Genomic DNA, 15,737 nt, shown 5'->3' with positions numbered 1-15,737 from the left:
GAATTCTTTGAATATCCATGATGCTAATGATATGCAAAGCCACAAGCTTGGGGATGCTATGTTTGATGAAGATGATATTTTTTGTCCCCCAAGTTTTGATGAGCAAATTTATTATGATGATAGCATGCCTCCCATTTATGATGATTATATTGATGAAAGTGGATTTGGAGAGGTCATGACTTTATTTAGTGATGAATCCACTATTTCGTAAGAGGTTCCAATTGATTATGAGAACAAAGTTGCTATCTATGATGATTATTGTGATGACTTGTATGCTATAAATATTAATGATATCCATGAAACTTGTCATCATGATTTTAATTTTCAATTGGATTATGCCTCACATGATAGTTATTTTGTTGAGTTTGCTCCCACTACTATTCATGAGAATAAGTTTGCTTATGTGGAGAGTAATAAAAATTCTATTCAAGTATATCATGAAAGGAATGCGTTATGTGATGGTTATATTGTTGAATTCATTCATGATGCTACTGAAAATTATTATGAGGGAGGAATATATGCTTGTAGGAATTGCAATAATATCAAGTTTCCTCTCTATGTGCTTAAAGTTTTGAAGTTATGCTTGTTTTGCCCTCCTATGCTAGTTGATTATTGTTCCCATAAGTTGTTTGCTCACAAAATCCCTATGCATAGGAAGTGGGTTAGACTTAAATGTGCTAGTAATACTCTTCATGATGCTCTCTTTATGTTTCAATTCATATCCTTTATGTGAGCATCATTGAAATAATCATGCCTAGCTAGGGGCGTTAAACGATAGCGGTTTGTTGGGAGGCAACCCAACTTTATTTTTGTTCCTTGCTTTTTGTTCCTTGCTTTTTGTTCCTGTTTAGTAATAAATAATTCATATAGCCTCTGTTTATATGTGGTTTTTTGCTTTTAGTTAGTGTTTGTGCCAAGTAGAACCTTTGGGAAGACTTGGGGAAAATCTTTGCGATCATGCTGTAAAAAACAGAAACTTTAGCGCTCACGAGAATTGCTGCCATTTTTTATTGGAGAGTTCTATTTAGTTAATTATTTTTGAAGATGATTAATAGATAAATTCCTCACAATCATCAATTTATTTTAGAATTTTTGGGGTTCGAGAAGTATACGTTTGATCCAGATTACTACAGACTGTTCTGTTTTTCACAGATTCTGTTTTTCATGTGTTGTTTGCTTATTTTGATGAATCTATGGCTAGTAAAAGAGTTTATAAACCATAGAGAAGTTGGAATACAGTAAGTTTAACACCAATATAAATAAAGAATGAGTTCATTAGAGTACCTTGAAGTGGTGTTTTGTTTTCTTTCGCTAACGGAGCTCACGAGTTTTCTGTTAAGTTTTGTGTTGTGGAGTTTTCATGTTTTGGGTAAAGATTCGATGGACTATGGAATAAGGAGTGGAAAGATCCTAAGCTTGGGGATGCCCAAGGCACCCCAAGGTAATATTAAAGGACAACCAAGAGCCTAAGCTTGGGGATGCCCCGGAAGGCATCCCCTCTTTCGTCTTAGTTCATCGGTAACTTTACTTGGAGCTATATTTTTATTCACCACATGATATGTGTTTTGCTTGGAGCGTCATTTTATTTTATTTAGTTTTTCTTGCTGTTTGAATAAAATACCAATATCTGAGATTCTTAAATGTTAGAGAGTCTTCACATAGTTGCATAATTATTCGACTACTCATTGATCTTGACTTATATCTTTCAGAGTAGTTTGACATTTTCTCTAGTGCTTCACTTATATCCTTTTAGAGCACGGCAATGGTTTTATTTTGAACAAATATATGAACTCTAATGCTTCACTTATATTATTTTGAGAGTCTTTAGAACAGCATGGTAGTTTGCTTTGGTTATGAGTTTAGTCCTAATATGATGGGCATCCAAGATGGATATAATAAAAACTTTCATATGAAGTGCATTGAATACTAAGAGAAGTTTGATACTTGATAATTGTTTTGAGATATGGAGATGGTGATATTAAAGTCATGCTAGTTGAGTAGTTGTGAATTTGAGAAATACTTGTGTTGAAGTTTGTGATTCCCGTAGCATGCACGTATGGTGAACCGTTATGTGGCGAAGTTGGAGCATGATTTGTTTATTGATTGTCCTCCTTATGAGTGGTGGTCGGGGACGAGCGATGGTCTTTTCCTACCAATCTATCTACCTAGGAGCATGCGCGTAGTACTTTGTTTCAATAACTAATAGATTTTTGCAATAAGTATGTGAGTTCTTTATGACTAATGTTGAGTCCATGGATTATACGCACTCTCACCCTTCCACCATTGCTTGCCTCTCTAGTACCGCGCAACTTTTCGCCAGTATCATACACCCACCATATACCTTCCTCAAAAGCCACCATACCTACCTATTATGGCATTTCCATAGCCATTCTGAGATATATTACCATGCAACTTTTCATCGTCCCGTTATTATGACATGCTTCATCATTGTCATATTGCTATGCATGATCATGTAGCTGACATCGTATTTGTGGCAAAGCCACCGTTCATAATTCTTTCATACATGTCACTCATGAGTCATTGCACATCCTGGTACACCGCCGGAGGCATTCATATAGATTCATATTTTGTTCTAAGTATTGAGTTGTAAGTAAATAAAAGTGTGATGATCATCATTATTATAGCATTGTCCCAGTGAGGAAAGGATGATGGAGACCATGATTCCCCCACAAGTCGGGATGAGACTCCGGACAAAAAATAAAAAAGAGAAAAAACAGGCCAAAAAAAAGAGAAGGCCCAAAAAAATAAATAAAAATTAAAAAATGAGAGAAAAAGAGAGAAGGGGCAATGCTACTATCCTTTTACCACACTTATGATTCAAAGTAGCACCATGATCTTCATGATAGAGAATCTCCTATGTTTTCACTTTCATATACGAGTGGGAATGTTTCATTATAGAACTTGGCTTGTATATTCCAATGATGGGCTTCCTGAAAATGCCCTAGGTCTTCGTGAGCAAGTGATTTAGATGCACACCCACTTAGTTTCTTTTTGAGCTTTCATACACTTATAGCTCTAGTGCATCCGTTGCATGGCAATCCCTACTCACTCACATTGATATCTATTGATGGGCATCTCTATAGCCCGTTGATACGCTAGTTGATGTGAGACTATCTTCTCCTTTTTGTCTTCTCCACATCCACCATTCTGTTCCACCTATAGTGCTATATCCATTGCTCATGCTCATGTATTGCGTGAAGATTGAAAAAGTTTGAGAACATCGAAAGTATGAAACAATTGCTTGGCTTGTCATCGGGGTTGTGCATGATTTAAATATTTTGTGTGGTGAAGATAGAGCATAGCCAGACTATATGATTTTGTAGGGATAACTTTCTTTGGCCATGTTATTTTGAGAAGACATAATTGCTTTGTTAGTATGCTTGAAGTATTATTATTTTTATGTCAATATTAAAATTTTGTCTTGAATCTTATGGATCTGAATATTCATGCCAAAATGAAGAGAATTACTTAAAGAAATATGTTAGGTAGCATTCCACATCAAAAATTCTGTTTTTGTCATTTACCTACTCGAGGACGAGCAGGAATTAAGCTCGGGGATGCTGATACGTCTCCAATGTATCTATAATTTTTGATTGTTCCATGCTATTATATTATCTGTTTTGGATGTTTATGGGCTTTATTATACACTTTTGTATTATTTTTGGGACTAACCTATTAACATAGAGCCTAGTGCCAGTTTCTGTTTTCTCCTTGTTTTAGAGTATCGCAGAAAAGGAAAATCAAATGGAGTCCAATTGACCTGAAACTTCACGGAACTTATTTTTGGAACGGAAGCAATCCAGAAGACTTGGGGTGTACGTAAGGGAGGCAACGAGAAAGGCACGAGGTAGGGGGGCGTGCCCACCCCCCTGGGCGCGCCCTCCACCCTCGTGGGCCCCTCGTGGCCCCCCTGACGTATTTCTTCCACCTATATATACCAATATACCCTACAACCATCGAGGAGCAGAATAGATCGGGAGTTCCGCCGGCGGAAGCCTCCGTAGCCACCGAAAACCAATCTAGACCCGTTCCGGCACCCTGCCGGAGGGGGAATCCCTCTCCCGTGGCCATCTTCATCATCCCGGCACTCTCCATGACGAGGAGGGATTAGTTCTCCCTCAGGGCTGAGGGTATGTACCAGTAGCTATGTGTTTGATCTCTCGCTCTCTCTTTCTCTCATGTTCTTGAGGTGATACGATCTTGATGTATCACGAGCTTTGCTATTATAGTTGGATCTTATGATGTTTATCCCCCACTACTCTCTTGTAATGGATTGAGTTTTCCCTTTGAAGATATCTTATCGGATTGAGTCTTTAAGGATTTGAGAACACTTGATGTATGTCTTGCGTGGGATACCCGTGGTGACAATGGGGTGTTCTATTGATCCACTTGATGTATGTTTTGGTGATCAACTTGAGGGTTCTGCCCATGAACCTATGCATAGGGGTTGGCACACGTTTTCATCTTGACTCTCCGGTAGAATCTTTGGGGCACTCTTTGAAGTACTTTGTGTTGGTTTGAATAGATGAATCTGAGATTGTGTGATGCATATCATATAATCATACCCACGGATACTTGAGGTGACATTAGGGTTTTGGTTGATTTGTGTCTTAAGGTGTTATTCTAGTATGAACTCTATGATAGATTGAACGGAAAGAATAGCTTCATGTTATTTTACTATAGACTCTTGAATAGATCGATCAGAAAGGATAACTTTGAGGTGGTTTCGTACCCTACCATAATCTCTTGTTTGTTCTCCGCTATTAGTGACTTTGGAGTGAATCTTTGTTGCATGTTGAGTGATAGTTATGTGATCCAATTATGTTATTATTGTTGAGAGAACTTGCACTAGTGAAAGTATGAACCCTAGGCCTTGTTTCAACGCATTGCAATACCGTTTGTGCTCACTTTTATCATTAGTTAACTTGTTGTTTTTATATTTTCAGATTACAAAAACCATTATCTACTATCCATATTGCACTTGTATCACCATCTATTTGCCGAACTAGTGCACCTATACAATTTACCACTGTATTGGGTGTGTTGGGGACACAAGAGACTCTTTGTTATTTGGTTGCAGGGTTGTTTGAGAGAGACCATCTTCATCCTACGCCTCCCACGGATTGATAAACCTTAGGTCATCCACTTGAGGAAAATTTGCTACTGTCCTACAAACCTCTGCACTTGGAGGCCCAACAACGTCTACAAGAAGAAGGTTGTGTAGTAGACATCAATAGGGGATCGCAACAGTTTTCGAGGGTAGAGTATTCAACCCAAATTTATTGATTCGACACAAGGGGAGCCAAAGAATATTCTCAAGTATTAGCAGCTGAGTTGTCAATTCAACCACACCTGGAAACTTAATATCTGCAGCAAAGTATTTAGTAGAAAAATAATATGATAGTAGTGGTAATGGTAGCAAAAGTAATATTTTTGGGTTTTGTAGTGACTGTAAAATAGCAACGGAAAAGTAAATAAGCGAAGAACAATATATAAAAAACTCGTAGGCATTGGATCGGTGATGGAGAATTATGTCGGATGCGATCGATCATGCAACAGTTATAACATAGGGTGACACAAAACTAGCTCTAGTTCATCAATGTAATGTAGGCATGTGTTACGGATATAGTCATACGTGCTTATGGAAAAGAACTTGCATGACATCTTTTGTCCTACCCTCCCGTGGAAGCGGGGTCCTATTGGAAACTAAGGGATATTAAGGCCTCGTTTTAATAGAGTACCGGACCAAAGCATTAACACATAGTGAATACATGAACTCCTCAAATTATGGTGTGTACCCTCTACGTCTTTACGCCATGGACATGGTCAGCGACAACCATGTGAGGTTCCAACGCATGATCACTATGCTAGAAGATGACGTGGAGGACTGGAATACTGGCGACCTTGACCACTACCTGGTTGCGTCCGGGGATCGGCTGCTGGTGGTGAAACGAAGGAGGGAAGTCTTCATCGTGTTGCTGGTCCTGGGGCCGGTGTTCATGCCGGCCAGCTGGTTTGAGGTCTTTGAGGCCGCCGACCTGGGCAGCAGTCAAGGATGTTGGAGAAAGGTCAGCACCCTGATGGACGAGCTCTCTTCCTCAACAAAGGCTGCTCCGAGTCTCTTCCAGCAGGCGGTGCCCAAAACGTCGGAGCTCGAGAGGATTGCATCTACTTTCTGAATGAACGCTACCATTACGATGCAAGGACGAGGAGCCTCTACTCCGGCGTGTACGACATGAGAGATGGGACTTTCTCACCCTTGCCGTTTGAGACAGTGGCTGCACGTGAAGGTCCATTCACAGCAACTTGCACTACAAAAAAAGACACATCCGTGACATTTTGGGCCGAACGAAAAAAAATTCTGTCATACATATGACACTTCTATGACGATAATTGTGACAAAACCCGGTATCATCGTAGATGTGGTGGGCTCCTACTTCTATGACAAAAAATCATGACAGAAAATGGGCTTTTCGTCCTGGGCGGGTCGGAGACGCAGCTGCATGACATTATTTGGGCCGTCCATGACGGAAAAAACCGTGGTAGAAGTGGGGGGATTTCGGGGAGTTCCCGGTTACGGTGGGAGGTCGGGGCCGAGCGATGCGTGTTTCTCTCGTACACGTACGCGCGTGTGTGCGAGGCGTTGGCTCTAACTGAACCCGAGCGAGGCGTTGGGCTCTAACTGAACCCGAGCGATTGCGCTGCAGGCTACGCGTTACTGAACCTGAGTGATCCATCGATGGCTGTTAACTGAACCCGATCGAGCGATTCCTTCGCTACTGCTGCTAACTGAAGCCGGTCGATGCTGCCTCTGGGATGAACAGTGACCGTTGCGGGAGGGTTGGATGAACAGTGAGCGGTGGCGTTGCCTCTGGATTAACAGGACCCCATGGTGTGGAGGGCTGGATGAACAGTAGACGGTGGAGGGGTGCCTGTGGAGGGGTGGTTGAACAGGACCCCGTGGTGTGGAGGGCTGGATGAACAGTACACGGTGGAGGGGTGCCCGTGGAGGGGTGGTTGAACAGTAGCCGGTGGAGTAGCGCGTGGTGGAGGCTGGATGAACAGGAGCCCGTGGAGGCTGGAGGAGGTCGACGGTAGCCCGTGGAGGCTGGAGGAGGTCGACGGTGGAGATGAACAGTATCCCGTGGAGTCCCGTTTTGCGGTACGCCACACCCCTCCCAATGAACAGGACCCCCATTTCGACCGTAGGAGGTCCGTTTCATCCGTTTTGCGGTACGCCACACCCCTCCCGATCAACAGGGCCCCCGTTTCAACCGTAGGAGGTTCATTTCGTCCGTTTTGCAGTACGCCACACCCCTCCCGATCAACAGGACCCCATTTCGACCGTAGGAGGTCCGTTTCCTCCATTTTGTGATACGCCACACCCCTCCCGTTCAACAGGACCCTGTTCCGAATGTAGGAGGTTCGTTTCCTCCGTTTTGTGGTACGTCAGGCCTCGTTTCCATCGCCTGTTCCATCCAAGCCCTCCCGATGAACACGACCACGCATTCCGTTCCGACCCAGCCGGTTGGCTCCCACGCGTTCCGTTGCCTTCTGATGAACACGACGCATTTCGTTGCCTCCCCATGAACACGACGCATTCCGTTGCCTCCCCATGAACACGACGCATTCCGTTGCCTCCCCATGAACACGAAGATGACGCTGTTTCTCCGTTCTGACCCAGCCATGTACACGAGCACTGGCCGTACGTATGCGCGAGTAGGCGTTCGAGACCCCGCCCGTATGTACACATACGTGGCCGTATTTTCTTTCTTGCACCCTGGCCGCTGTACGTACGTGTACATGCTACGTGCGCGCCTCTACTACGACACGTGCGCGCCTCTACATCCACCAGTATATATGTACGTACACGTTCACGACCAGAATGACAATGCTACGTACGCTTCGACCAGGTGGGTCCCGACTGTCAGGCACTTCCTTGCGTGCGAAGATGTAGCTGGTGGGTCCCAGCAGTCAGGGGGTGAATCTTTTTTTTGCCCAGACGCACTTCCTTGCGTGCGAGGATGTAGCTGGTGGGTCACAGCAGTCAGGGGGTGAATCTTTTTTTGCCCGGACGCACTTCCTTACGTGCAAAGATGTAGCTGGTGGGTCCCAGCAGTCAGCAGAAACATTTTTTTCATGAAATACGATGGCCCGTCCGGTGGGTCCCTGCTATCAGGTGGAGGAATCATTATTTTGCGCGTAATAAGGAGGCACTTCCTTGCTGCGGCCGTGGACCCAGCTGTCCACGTGAAGTCCACGTCCGATGGAAGTCGTTCCTTGACCACGTTGACCATGTCGCGCCGAGAGCACCACAGTGATGGACGACGGCAAGGACTAGGAAGGGGACGACTCGGAGCCGGGGAAGACGCAGCAGTGGATGCCCACACGAAGAGGAGTACGAGGGTTCAGTGGTTTGGCTATGGTGTGAGGCTGATGTCGCCACAGAATAACAGGGGGTGTGAGTGAGTAGAGGGATGGCCTGGCCAGTGGTGGGAGTAGTAGGGGGGGTGAGGCCTCCGCGGCATCAAAGCCGACCACGGGAGGTAGGAGCACGCAGCACGACCGGTGCTGGTTTGGGCGGCTGGAGCAAGAAGACCAGAGGTTGAAGAAGCACTACGACCGTTGGATGAACATCGTACGGTAACAGGAGCTAGAATCGTTCATATTGACTAAGTTGACAAAGCCCTCCGTCCCCGTCAACTTGGTAGGCCCACAAGTCAGCCTCCCACTATGCTGGGTTCCAGCTGGCAGGGGGAATATTCATTTTTTTGTGCGTAATAAGGAGGCACTTCCTTGCGTGCGAAGATAGCTGGTGGGTCCGACATGTCAGCGGGGGGCATGTTATTTTCGTGAAATACAGAGGCCCTTCCGGTGGGTCCCAGATGTCAGGTGGAGGAATCATTATTTTGCGCGTAATAAGGAGGCATTTCCTTGTGTGCGGCCGTGGACCTAGCTGTCAGCCTCTCCACGCACAGTCTACTTCCGATGGTGTCGTTCGTTGACCACGTTGACCACGCTACGCCGAGTGCATCCAAGGTGGTGGACGACGGCGAGGCCCCGGACAGCAACGAGCCGGAGATGGGAAGACGCGGGAGTAGAGTCGCCGGCGGAGAGGTGTACGAGGGTTAACTGGTTCTAGTGCGGTGTGGTTCGGCAGTCGGTGGAGAAGAACAGGAGGTGTGGAAGGGTGGCGGGATGGCCTGGCCAACGGTGGAGTAGCGCTTCATAGCGAAGCGTGCTAAGCAGAGCTGCTAGCAGCACGAGGCGGGAGGTGGCCCCGACGGCACTGGAGGAAGAAGACGAGAGATTGAAGATGGATGCCGGTCGTTGGATGTAAATCCAACGGCTAACATATCAGAATCATTTGTTGACTAAATTGACAACGACTTGCGTTGGCTTCGACCTATTGGCCCACATTTCAGCCTCCAAAAATCTGGCACGTATTCAACCCATTTTTCAGAATTTACAGTCTTTTTTGCGCGGTAGAATTTACAGTCAATTTGATCTTTTTTTTGAATTACAGCCATTAGCTGGGCTGGGTGAACAAATAATGTAGCGTCCATGCGGCCCATTTATTTTATTTCCTAAAAAATTACAGGCCATTTGCACTTTCTCGAAATACACGATTTTGCTGGGCTGATTCTAATTATAATGTTGGGTTGGGCCAGCAATGTTATCAAAAAATAAAAAGGGGCTGAGCATTTTGTTATAAATATATTTAAATATTAAGTGATATTATTACATTCATCCTTAAATCTTACCAAGCTTTTGTACACAATCACTAGGATTTTTGTGTCAAAACAATCCAGGATTTTATTTGTTAAGAAATTATTTTTATAAGTTAATAAGATGTGGGATATTGTTTTCTTACATATGTAAGTATCTGTTAAATATATGATGACAATAAAAATAATATATAATAACATATAAAATAATTTAAATATATATAATATAGTTAGAAGGGAAACATAAGTTGGACCTGGCGTTCCTATTCTTATATAGAAAATAGAACTGACCTCTGCGTTTTCTTCAAAAAAAATACATAAATTGGGCTGCCAAAAATAAAACCTCGAATGGGAGGTCCATAGGCCGGTCGATACATGACGGCCCTAAGAAAATACAAACAGGCCTATGGACCTCCCATCCGAGGTCGTGGGTTGCGCATGTTACAAATGAAAGCCTAGACGGGGCAGCCCAAAACCACGTCCAACACTTGCCAAAACTCCGTCCCTCGTTTTCTCTGTGCTTCGCACACTCGACATTGTGTGGGCATTTTGACTGTGCATCATATGAAGATGTGCTATGCATGAATGTCGATCAGCATGATGTTAACTGGCTGGTAGTTCCATTTTCGACCATGAATAAAACTTCCAACATGATGTTAACCCTGTTTGAAAAGGCTGTGTTAATATAAATGCTCTGCCTTTGAAAGTTGCAGTTTCTTATCTGAAACTGAACTTGCAGTTTCTTATGTGAAACTGAAACTTGCAGTTTCTTCTCTGAGAATCACATTGTCTGCACTTTTATACTCCTATGAAACTACATTTTTAAGTGCTAAAAATAGATCTATATAATTCATAAAATACTTCATATGCTCAATACTGCAAATCTGAAATTCAAAAGACATTCATATCTGAAAGTACTCTCAAAATACACAACACAAAACACAATTCACAACCTGCAAATACTGACAACCCTAAGCTCCTCCTGACAATTCACAACCTGCTCGACTATTGGGCTGGGGGGCAGCCCCCTCCTATTCCTCGGCGGCAGACAGCCGCCCCGTGAGACGATGTGAACGGCGAGGGAGACGATGGCGGGGAAGCGTCGTCGGGCCAACTGCTTTTCTCCTCTTGCAGTTGGGTTCGGTCGACGAAGACTCCACCGGCTCGCTCTGGCAGGACACCCTCACAAACGGCACCCTGTAGATGCTCGATCCTTCAATCTTTGGTGGATGATCCATCTGGGATCGATAGTCCCACCACCGCTCCCTCACAATCGGATTCGGTGAATCTGTTTGCTCCATGGCCTAGAGGAGTAGCTCTATGTACTCCGGCGCGACTCCCTTCGGAAGTATCGCCGCCTTTTCGCTCTGTTGCAGATATTTGGCCATGGATGTCGCCGTCGCCGCTAGTTGGTCCTTGTTGTCAAACCAAGACTGTATCTCCAACATCCTAGCTAGCTTCACAGGGTCGCCGTCTGCGATCCTCACGTATCGGTTGTACTCCTCCATCGATCTACTTTTCCACAGCACCTTCACTCGCCGGCGGTGGTTTTTGAATGGAAGAGGAGAGGAGTAGCGCTGGTTTTGGATTAGAACGGGAGAGGAGCGACACTGGTTTTGGACTGGAACAGGAGAGGAGGGACGATGGTTTTGAAATGGAAGAGGAGAGGAGTGGTGATGCATTTAGATTGGAACAGGAGAGGAGCGGTGGTGGCTTAAGAGGAGAAGAGCGGAAGAGCGGCACTAGTCCTAGAAGTAATTTTTTGTTGTTTTGCGTATTTTGGGTCAAAGTTTGACCACGTACTATATTTGACAAGCAAAATGTGAATGCATGTCACCAAAGATTGTATCGTTTGGTTCGTATCTAAATGTACTTTCAAATTATATTATTTTTGCAACGTATAACATATATTTTATGTGCGAAAATCATGGTCAATTATGACCCAGAATAAAAGGGAGACTAGTTAATGTGGGGTCGCTTTCTTAATTAAAGGGTAAATTGATTTTGATTTTGATCCTGTCACAGCGCGCCGGCCCTCTCGTCCAATCTTAAATCGCTGCCGCACGCTCCTCTCCCTCTTCTCCATTGCAAAACCACCTCCTCTCCTCTCCATCATCTCCATTCCAAAACCACCGTCTCGCCTCTCCCTCTTCTGATCTTCTCCATTGCAAAACCACCTCGCACTCTGCATATATGCCGGTTCCATACGTACATTTGTGCAGTTCCACCAAAATGCAGCTGAATAACCCTGTTTAAACAGATAATGAAAAAGCGTGATTACATTATAGTGGCACTAGTTGATGAAACACACAAAATAAATAGAAGAAAATATTGCGATAGTATCATAGTATGCCATGCAGCGAGGGCGAGATGGGCCCTGCGACGCCTCACGCCACATACTGGACATCGTGCCAAGTCTCTCAGATACACCTTCTGCCAGTGATGAACATCAGTGTACAACGGTAGTACAAGGAGGCGCCTTGAGACATTCAAATCTCTATTTTTGTACATATCAACTAAAATTAAGCACCCCAGTTTGTAGAAACGCTTAAACATTAACAATGGGACTAGTTGATGAAACATACATTAACAAAGAGAAGCACTTTCTTTATCTACACTGGAAATGAAATGATAGAGATGACACTCGCTCTATTTTAACTGTATTATTACTTCATTTTATCAGTGACACTAGGGTCGAGCAGGTGCCAAACGAGGTGTACCGTGCATCGCAAGGATGGAGGCCGGGGGTGCTTAGACTGGGATGCTGAAGCTGGCTCTTTCAGTCACCAACATGGATGATTCAATTCATGGGACCTTTTGGTGCAGTTCACCTAAAATGAAGCAATTTCCCGTGAGCTAGCAGCTTCTTCTTCAATTTTTTTTAAGAAAAGGGCTCCAGCCCCGGTTCCATTGCCATCAGAAAATGAAACCCACAGATCTTCTTCTTCATTAGTTGCAATAAAATTGAGCAACATCAAGGTTGGTTGTGAAGCTCCTGGAATGCTCAACTATAATTTGGATATCATTTGTGCAGTTCAACTAAGATCAAGCGTGAAATGTATATCTCTGTTTGCACAAAAAAGGTGGAAAGGAGGGTGACTAACAAGTGATGAAACATGCATCAAATGAAAAGAAGCATGTTCCTTATCTGAATGGCAATCCTACAAGGACAGTAGCAATTTCTAAAGCACTGGCATTGCTAGATATTAGTGTGGGCATTAGGATTAACTATGACAACCTTTAAATACGACATTACTTTGGGCACGGGAGAGTAGGCGGACGAGGACAGTTGCATTTCTAACGAAAAGAACCAACTTATCTTAATGGGAAATTTTAGCAGGACATGTAAAGAAGTGCCATTGATTCATATTACTGGAGGCATTACATTGAAAACAACATTGGTTTAACGTGTCCTTACTTTTAACAGTGCGACTGCTACATTTTACCAGTGGCATTACATAAGAGTGGCTCGGGGCAACAAACATCATAACAGGATATCTGGGTTGGTCCCATTTTTGTTCAGTATAGCCACCTTATACTGTGTGAGGCTAGCAAATCTAGTGTTGGACTTACTCTCTTGACTTGTCCCCCAGTCCCCACTTTCTTTCCTTTTTAAACAAATAGATCGGGTTTATATTGAGTTCGTACTGCGTTTTCCTTTATTTCCCTATTAGACCTAGAGACCAGTTGGATAGCCAGTCTCTGCTACTTTTCGCCCCCATTATTTCCTCTTTCGACCCAGTCCTAGATTCAGGTAACAAATCCTCCGCCACCCCCACCCCCTTTCTTCCTTGTTTGAACCAAGTAGTACTAGATTCGAGTGCATGAACTAGTTTTACCTCTTAAACGTAAAAAAATTAGGTGGTTTTTGAATAGCCGATCGATCCTATCTACGAGGGGGCCTGAGAAATAGTAAAAGATACAAATGCAGCGACGTTAGGAGATCGGGAAGTAGAGCAAGGCCGGTTTCGAAGGAAGTTATACCTGATGGTCGCCGGGATGTCGCTAGGTGGGCGGCGGGAGGCCGGATCTGCCCACACTACGGCAGCGAGGAAGAAGGGGTCGGAGGCCCTCCCTCCCCAGCGGTGCTTGGGTAAGAGCCGTCGCCGAGGACGACCGCGTAACGTTGCACCTTCTCACCTTCCCCGGCAAAGAGGATCCGGCTGGATCTATGACCAGCGGCGAGCAGAGAGAGAGAGTGTGGCCACCGCTGTCATGTTTAGATCTGGATAGGCCGAGACAGTGTGAAGAGAGCAACACTAGCAAGCAAGCGCGGAGGCTCCTGCCTATATAGTGGAGTAGTACTAGTTTTCTTTTGTCTACCGGAGCCAGCTTGACCTCGTCAATGACTGTCGAGAAGTCTTCATGCACGTGGCCCGGAGGCGCAGTTGTCGTCATTTTGATCTGAAGCGCCGGATTATAACATATAACACGAAAAATGCCACATGACAAGAAATCATAACCTCACTGGCCAAAGGAGACAACATTAATCCCGACGGACAAACTAGACGAGGAACAAAGCTCAAATTAAAGATAAACTCGTAGAAAAGGGGTTCCTCAATAGATGTCCTAATTAACATAGCCGGCTTGACCTAGATGGCTGCCGAGTAGTCACTGTTCGTGCATGTGCCCCCAATGACTAGCCCAACTCAGCTGTCGTTGTTTAACCCTCGGAGTGATCCGAAGCACATGACACCTAATTTTGCGAGATGACAAGGAACCTTTTTTTAGATTTATCACCACAACTACAGCCATGTACAACATAGCCTGCACGATATGTAGACGATAGCCAATCCAGGCGTGTCTGCTGGAGTCTAGTCACATGCATGGACGAACTGATCTTCCGTGTCTTGCAGGGATCGTCCAGGCACCAACGTAGTACAACACTTCTCTAGTACTATCGCTCGTCTCCCTCTTCTATTAAGTCACTCGACTTGCGGGGCCGGGGAGTGTGCCTATGGTCGGTTCTCAATTGCCGTCCCACATGTGTTTGCAAACACAATATGACGCGCGTTCCATTCGGAGAGCAGCGTGCCAGACCGACCGACCGTGTGGGGTGCGACGCGAACGCGACGGGCGTGCTGTATACTCCGTACATGTGTACCGCCGTTTTCTAGACACTTTGCTCCATGGCACGGGCGCAATCCATGGATACAAAATTAGTATACTGTATACTATTTAAAAGTCGAGGGCGGGGCTTTTCCTGCGCGGTAGGCGGCAGGGCAGTTCCGCCTAGTCGGTTCGACAGAGACGCGAGAAGACGAGGGAGTAGGCTGCTGCAAATGTAGGGCTGTGTGATTTGAAAGCGAGTTACTGCTAGACAGGTGGGGCCCCGTGATCATGGGAGAATGGAAAGCCAGTACCCTGCCGTTCGCATGCTGGCAGTTCTCTCCTACTTGTCCCCGCACGTCCTTCAATACTACGGCAGTTCGCTCCTAGTCGTCTCGTCCATTCACATTACAGCAGTTGCACTAACCCTAACCCTCCTCCCAAATCCATGGCATCCCAAATCTCCACGATCGGTGGTGAGTACAAGGTTAGAACCATCACCGATGATGAGTTCCACGTCATCTACACCCGTTCTTCCGCGACGGTGAAAGGATGCCTTTCTCGCTTCAGACGCATGTTTGAAGACTCGGATGATGAGTGGGTCGTTGGGCTAGATGTTGAGTACACCACAGTCCTGGGACCAGAGAAGGATCTAAAGGACGAAGAGAGGAAGAAGCCCGCTGTGATCCAGGTTTGCGTGCATGACTTATGCTTGGTCTACCACATATGCCATGCCGACGTTGAGTACCAGGATTTTAAGGACTTCCTCCAGAGCAACCTACTCAAATTCATTACTGTAGACTTTGGTAATGACAAAGAAGTACCGCGTCGGATGGGCCTCGTTGTAGGCAACACCTTCGACCTCCAGAAGAATCGGCTGGTGTCCTCTCGTCAGCCTTCAATGCTGACCCTGGCAGGAGCCATGGTTCATCCTTCGTA

The sequence above is a fragment of the Triticum urartu genome, chromosome 3, assembly GCF_003073215.2.
Source record: "Triticum urartu cultivar G1812 chromosome 3, Tu2.1, whole genome shotgun sequence".
Taxonomy (NCBI): domain Eukaryota; kingdom Viridiplantae; phylum Streptophyta; class Magnoliopsida; order Poales; family Poaceae; genus Triticum; species Triticum urartu.
The sequence above is the reverse complement of the archived record's forward strand: the minus strand, read 5'-3'. Positions refer to the sequence as shown.